Consider the following 7,643-nt stretch of genomic DNA (forward strand, 5'->3'; position numbering starts at 1 on the left):
GTATACACTTTTGGTGGGAATGCAAAATGGTGCAGCTGCTGCATAAAACAGCAGCTGTTCCTTTAAAAATTAAAAATGGAATTACCATATGATCCAGCAATCCTAGTTCAGGTATATACCCAAAAGAATTGAAAGCAGGGTCGCAAAGACATTTGTACACTTGTGTTTATAGCAGCATTAATCAAAATGGGTGGAAGCTTGGGTGGAAGCAACCCAAGTGTCCACTGGAAAATGAAGGCGTAAAGAAAATGTTGTATGTACATGCAATGGAATATTATGCACTCTTAAAAAATAAGGAAATCGTATGCTATCTGTGTACACCTTGGACGAACACAGTTGACCTTGAGGACATTAGGCTAAATGAAATAAGCCAGTGACAAAAGGACAAATACTATATAATGCTACTTACAAGAGGTACCTATAGTAGTCAAATTCATAGACACAGAAAATAGAATGCTGGTTCCCAGGGTTCAGGAGAATGGAGAATTTTCTTTAATGGGTACAGAGACTTAGTTTTGCAAGATGATAAGAGATTTGGAGATGGATAGCATTGGTTGTACAATAATGCGAAAGCATTTAATACCACTGAACCGTACACTTAAAAATGGTAAAGATGGCAAATTTCATATTATGTGTATTTACCGTATTTTTTTTTTTAAATAAAGGTTGACAGTACCAAGTGCTTGCAAGGATGTGGAGCAACTGAAACTCTCATATGTTGTTGATGGGAATGCAGAATGACACAGCAATTTTGAAAAAGCATATAGCAGTACCTTAGAAAGTTAAATATCTATTCACCATACAATCTAGCCATTTCAATTCTTGGTATTTACCCAAGAGAAAAAACACATATACCTACAGAAAGACTTCTTCAATAGCCAGGGGTCAGGGATGGGGGACAGGGCAACATGTGGTATGCTTGTGAGGGAATGGGTCTACATCTTGACTTTATCAATGTGAATATCCAGTTATAATACTGTACTCCAGTCTCGCAAGATGTTATTACTAGGGGAAACTGGGTAAATAGTATACAAGATCTCTATGTGTGATTTCCTTTTTTGTTGTTGTTTTTTGTTTTTCGAAACAAAGTCTCTCACTGTAGCGCAGGCTGGAGTGCAGTGGCGCGATCTCAGCTCACAGCAACCTCTGCCTCCCAGGTTCAAGTAATTCTCCTGCCTCAGCCTCCCTAGTAACTGGGACTACAGGGGCACGTCACCACACCTGATAGTAGAGACAGAGTTTCATCATTCACCATGTTGGCCAGGCTGGTCTCAAATTCCTGACCTCAGATGATCCGTCTGCCTCAGCCTCCCAAAATGCAGCAATTACAGGCGTGAGACTATGCCTGGCCCTCTATGTGTGATTACTTACAACTGGATGTTTACAATTATCTCAAAATAAAAGTTTAATTAAAAACAAAAACCTTAAAAGCCAGGTGTGACAGCACACACATGTAGTACTAGCTACTTGGGAGGCTGAGGCGGGGGGATTGTTTGAGCCCAAGGAATTGAAGGCTGCAGTGAGCTGTGATCGCGTCACTGTACTCCAGCCTGGGCAACCAGAGCAAGGTCCTATCTCTAAAAAAACAACAAAATTTTAGACATATTCTTGACCAACACACAAAGTAACTTTCCTGGTTTCACTCAGCCAAGAAAGGGTAGAACCCAGATATGAGCCCGGGTCTGGTGGGCTCTCTGGCCCTTGCTCCTCCACCACGTGCTGTCTCTCCTTTCTAGAGATTCCCCCATGAGCAGATGCACGATGTGGTGGCAAGAGTGCTGCTCTGGCAGTGGGAAACATGGGGCTTCTCCAACAGAAACCCTGGGAGTGTGGATTAGGACTCTGAATGACTAAATAAATGTATTCCCTTGATTGCTAAGCCTGAAATGAATCCCTAAACTTAAAATTTAAATTGTTTTCAGTGGAGTAGGGAATACATTTTAGTAGTAAATAAATTTCTCATCTGAACAGAAAATAATACACAGGGATTATCATCGTCATGATGATAAAAGCTAACATGGGGCCGGGCGCGGTGGCTCACACCTGTAATCCCAGCACTTTGGGAGGCAGAGGCAGGTGGATCACCTGAGCTCAGGAGTTCGAGACCAGCCTGGCCAACACGTGAAACCCCATCTCTACTAAAAATACAAAAATTAGCCGGGCGTGGTGGCACATACCTGTAATCCCAGCTACTCGGGAGGGTGAGGCAGAAGAATCACTTGAACCTGGGAGGCGGACGTTGCAGTGAGCCGAGATGGCACCACCACACTCCAGCCTGGGCAACAGGGCAAGACGCCATCTCAAAAAAAAAAAAAAAAAAAAAAAAAAAGCTAGCATGGATTTAGCACTCAATCCTCACAACGTGAAGAGGTAGCTCATTTCAATGTTGCAGATGACACACATGAAACATCAGGAGGTTAAGGAACTTGCCCAAGTTCTCACAGACAGTTACTAGCAGAGCTGGATTTGATCCCAGACAGTCTGGGATCAGGTCAGATGATATTGTAGAAAAATTAATAGGCTGTTGTTTAAGGTGAAGGATTTATTATTTTAGAGGAATACTGTTTAAATGCATATTTTTTACAAGGACCCACATGTGGATTCACTTTAGATGCCTCACAATATCTCACTACTAATATTTGACAATGAGCCATTCCTGTGAAAGCTATTTACAATAATAGAACTTTCACATGTGGTTTTAACTATCATCTTCACACAATCCTTGGCATGCATGCATGCAGTTTAGAGATAATCTTATGGAACTATGTAAACTTTTTTGATCAATACATGACTAAAAATTCAATGGTTGTCACGGAAAATGTATCTTGGGCGCCAGAGATTTTTGTTTGTACAACTAGCTATATAGACACTAATGAATAAGCATCACAGAGTTTCTGAAAGGGGGGAGAAAGGTGATAGGACTTACAGTATTAACTCCATTTAAAAAAACAGATGCATTTCTTAGAAAAAAAAAAAATCATCCTAAAATTCCCAGGGAGTCTCAAGGGGCCCTAAGTAGCCAAAACAATCTTGAAAAAGAAGAACAAAGTTGGAAGCCCCACACTTCCTGATTTTATAACTACAAAGCAACAGTAATTAAGAAGGTGTGGTACTGGCATAAAGATAGATGCATTAGTTCATTCTCATACTGCTATAAAGATACTACCTGAGACTAAGTATAAACTACCCAAGGCCAGGTGCAGTGGCTCACGCCTGTAATCCCAGCACTTTGGGAGGCCAAGGTGGGTGGATCACCTGAGGTCAGGAGTTCGAGACCAGGCTGGCTAACACGGTGAAACTCCGTCTCTACTAAAAATACAAAATTAGCTGGGCATGGTGGCGTGCGCCTGTAATCCCAGCTACTCGGGAGGCTGAGGCAGGAGAATCACTTGAACCCGGGAGGCAGAGGTTGCAGTGAGCCAAGATCACACCACTGCACTCCAGCCTGGCGACAGAGTGAGTGAGACTCCGTCATCAAAAAAAAACAAAAACAAACAAGCAAACAAAAACAAAACTACCCGAGATTGGGTATAGGCTTTCTTTATAAACAAAGAACATTTAATTGACTTACGGTTCCACGTGGCTGGTGAGGCCTCAGGAAACTCACAATCATGGTAGAAGGCAAAGGGGAAGCAGGGACCTTCTTCACAAGATGGCAGGAGACAGAAGAGAGAGAAGGGGGAAGAGCCCCTTATAAAACCATCAGATTTTGTGAGAACTCACTTATCAGAGGAACAGCATGGGGGAATCACCCCATGAACCCAATCACCTCGCTCCCTTGACACGTGGAGATTACAGGTCCCTCCCTCGACACGTGGGAATTACAATTCAAGATGAGATTTGGGTGGAGACACAGAGCCAAACCACATCAATAGACCAAGCGAGCAGAACAGAGAGCCAGAAATAAACCCTTGCATCTGGACAAATAATTTTTGACAATAATGCCAAGACTACAAAATGGGGAAAGAACATTCTTTCTCTTCAACAACTGGTGTTAAGAAAACTGGATATCCACATGCAAAAGTTGGAACATTATCTTACATCATATACAGAAAGTAAGCCAAAATGGCCGACATGTAAGCCCTTCATTTAAGATCTAAAGACCTAAATGCAAGATCTTCAATTATCAAACAAAGACCTAATGTAAGATCTTCAATTATTAAACTTCCAGAAGAAAACATAGAGAAAAGCTTCAGGACATTGGATTTGGCCAGGATTTCTTGGATATGATACCAAAGGCATAGGCAATGAAAGAAAAAATAGACAAATGGGACATCAAACTTAAAAACATCTGTGAGTCAAAGGAATCAGTCAACTGAATGAAAAGGCAGCCTACAGGAGAAAGTAATTGTAAACCATATATCTGATAAGAGATTAATGTGCAGGGTATACTAGGAAGTTCTACAACTCAATAACAACAAAAACATAACCAAATAACCCAGTGAAGAAATGGGCAACAAACTTGAATAGACATTTCTCCAAAGAAGATATACGAATGGCCAATAAGCACGTGAAAAAATGTTCAACATTACTAATCATTAGGAAAATGCAAATCACAACCTCAATAGACTATCACCTCACATCCATCAGGATGGCCACTATCAGGAGAACCAAAAATAACAAGTGGTGGCAAGGATGCAGAGTTAGAACCCTTGTATACTCTTGGTGGGAATGTGAAATGGTGCAGCCACAGTGGAAAACAGTATGGCAGTTCCTTAGAACATTTAAAATATGTTCACCATATCATCCAACAAGTCCACTTCTGAGTATATACCCAGAAGAATTCAAAGCCAAACCTTGCAGAGGTGGAAGCAACCCAAATGTCCATCCACAGATGAATGAATAAAGAAAATGTGGCCAGGTGCGGTGGCGCACACCTGTAATCCCAGCACTTTGGGAGGCTGAGGCGGGCGGATCATGAGGTCAGCAGATCGAGACCATCCTAGCTAACACGGTGAAACCCCGTCTCTACTAAAAATACAAAAAATTAGCCGGGCGTGGTGGCAGGCGCCTGTAGTCCCAGCTACTCGGGAGGCTGAGGCAGGAGAATGGCGAGAACCCGGAAGGCGGAGCTTGCAGTGAGCCAAGATCGCACCACTGTACTCCAGCCTGGGCGACAGAGCGAGACTCCATCTCAAAAAAAAAAAAGAAAATGCAGTGTCTACACACAATGGAATATTAAGCAGCCTTAAAAAGAAGGAAATCCTGTCACATGCTGCAACATGAATGAACCTTGAGGACATTATGCTAAGAGAATTAAGCCGGTCACCAAAGGACAAGTACCATATGATTCCATTCACATGAAGTATCTAAAGTCATGAAAATCATAGAAACAGAAAGTATGAAGGTTAGGGTTAGAGTAACCAAGAGCTAAGGGGAGAGGGAATTCCTGTTTAGTGGATAGAGTTCCACTCTTGCGAGATGAAAAAGTTCTAGAGATCTGTGTACAACAATGTGAATGTACTTAAACTATGAAACTATACACTTAAAAATGGTTAGGACAGTAAATTTTGAGCCTGGTGCAGTGGCACGTGCCTATAGTCCCAACTATTCAAGGGGCTGAGATGGAAGGATCACTTGATCTAGGAGTTTAAGACTGTAAGCCGGGCACAGTGGCTCATGCCTGTAATCCCAGCACTTTGGGAGGCTGAGGTAGGTGGATCACCTGAGGTCAGGAGTTTGAGACCCGCCTGGCCAACATGGTGAAACCCCGTCTCTACTAAAAATACAAAATATTAGCTGGGTGGTGGTTGAGGGTGCCTGTAATCCCAGTTACTCATGAGGCTGAGGCAGGAGAATCGCTTGAACCCTGGGGGTGAAGGTTGCCGAGATCACGTCACTGCCCTCTAGCCTGGGCAACAGAGCGAGACTCTGTCTCAAAAAAAAAAAAAAAAAAATACTGTAGTGAACTATGATCACGCCTGTGAATAGCCACTGCACTTCAGCCTGGGCAACATAGTGAGACTTCGTGTCTTAAAAAAAAAAGGTAGTACATTTAATGTTATGTGTTTTTTACCACAAGAAAATATAATGAAAGCATTTCAAAGAAAAAGAAATGGATGCATTTCTAAGATAATCTGTATGAAAAGAAATCTAACTTTTATGTAAAGTGAGAAATATTTTTAAAATGCAAATAATTCATACTTCCTGTCCTTTCCTCGCCTCTTCCCCATTTTGTCATACTTTATGTCTATTTTAATATTGGGTTCCCTTAAGGTAGATTTATATTTCTTTAACCATAATTAGAGCTACCTAATTTGAAGCCAGCAGTACAGTAGTGTGAGGAGAATACAACTTGAAATTGAGACCCAGGTTCTAGGCCTGTTTGTTGTCACAAATTTGCTTTTGGACTCTGAATGAGTCATTTAAATTTTCTGTATCTGTTTCCTCAAATGCCAGATGTGCCTTCTCTCCTTCACAGACCCTTGTGAAGTGTTTTTAAAACAAAAAGTACAATGTAAACACCAGCCCTCCAAGTCCTCCTATCTAGTTTCCTCCATGGAGGAACCCCTCCTGGGGGGAGGCAGGAGAGTTTGCTCTGCAAGGAAACACAGTGTTTCATCTTGACAAAGCGGCTTCTGAGTCTCCGGTGCCCAGCATGGTGTCTGACACATGTCAGCAGGAAAAGTTCGCTTTCCAAACTGCTGATTCTGTGTTACAGCTTTAAGCTAAATTCGGAAAGTAATTAATGTTCTTTCCTATTTATTCGATCTCAAAAATTTACCCTTTGCACGGCTTTTCCCTAGAATATAATGATGCCAAAGTCATGATAGTGCAGAAATGTTCATAGATGGCCTTATGATTAAGTATGTTTAGCAACCAGCTGTCCAAAGTGGCAAATGGATGTATAACTTCAGGTTTTGAGACTTATTTCCTGGAGAGGATCATATTCATTGACTTACTCACTGGTAGCCCAGGGCTAGCCACATAAACGTTCCAGGGTTTTAGTGTTAATATTGCTGAGCTCTCCTGGCATGTGGGTTTGTTGATGAAAGTACTGGGTGGTTCTTTGAAAACCTACAAATGCAAAAACAGTGTTAAGACTCAGAAAAGAGGCCAGGTGTAGTGGCTCACACCTGTAATCCCACCACTGTTGGGAGGTCGAGGCGGGTAGATCACTTGAGGTCAGGAGTTCAAGACCAGCCTGGCCAACATGGTGAAACCTTGTCTCCATGAAAAACACAAAAATTAGCTGGGTGTGGTGGCACACGCCTGTAGTCCCAGCTACTTATACCACTGCACTCCACCGTGGGTGACAGAGTGAGACCCTGTCTCAAAAAAAAAAAAAGAAAAGAAAAAAAGACTCAGAAACAAAAGATTTTAGAAAAAAGGTACTTTAAAAGGACTAGCTCATCATATATAAAGTACAATAAAGGCTGGGCACGGTGGCTCACGCCTGAGCACTAATCTGAGCACTATGGAAAGCTGAGGCGGGTGGACCACTTGAGGTCAGGAGTTTGAGACCAGCTTTGCCAACATGGTGAAACCCCATCTCTACTAAAAATATAAAAGTTAGCCAGGCGTGGTGGCACATGCCTGTAATCCCAGCTACTCTGGGAGGCAGAGGTTGCAGTGAGCCAAGATTGTGCCACTGCACTCCAGCCTGGGTGACAGAGAGAGACTCCATCTCAAAATAAATAAAT

Source organism: Hylobates moloch, unplaced genomic scaffold, assembly GCF_009828535.3.
Source record: "Hylobates moloch isolate HMO894 unplaced genomic scaffold, HMol_V3 SCAFFOLD_16, whole genome shotgun sequence".
NCBI classification, from domain to species: Eukaryota; Metazoa; Chordata; class Mammalia; order Primates; family Hylobatidae; genus Hylobates; species Hylobates moloch.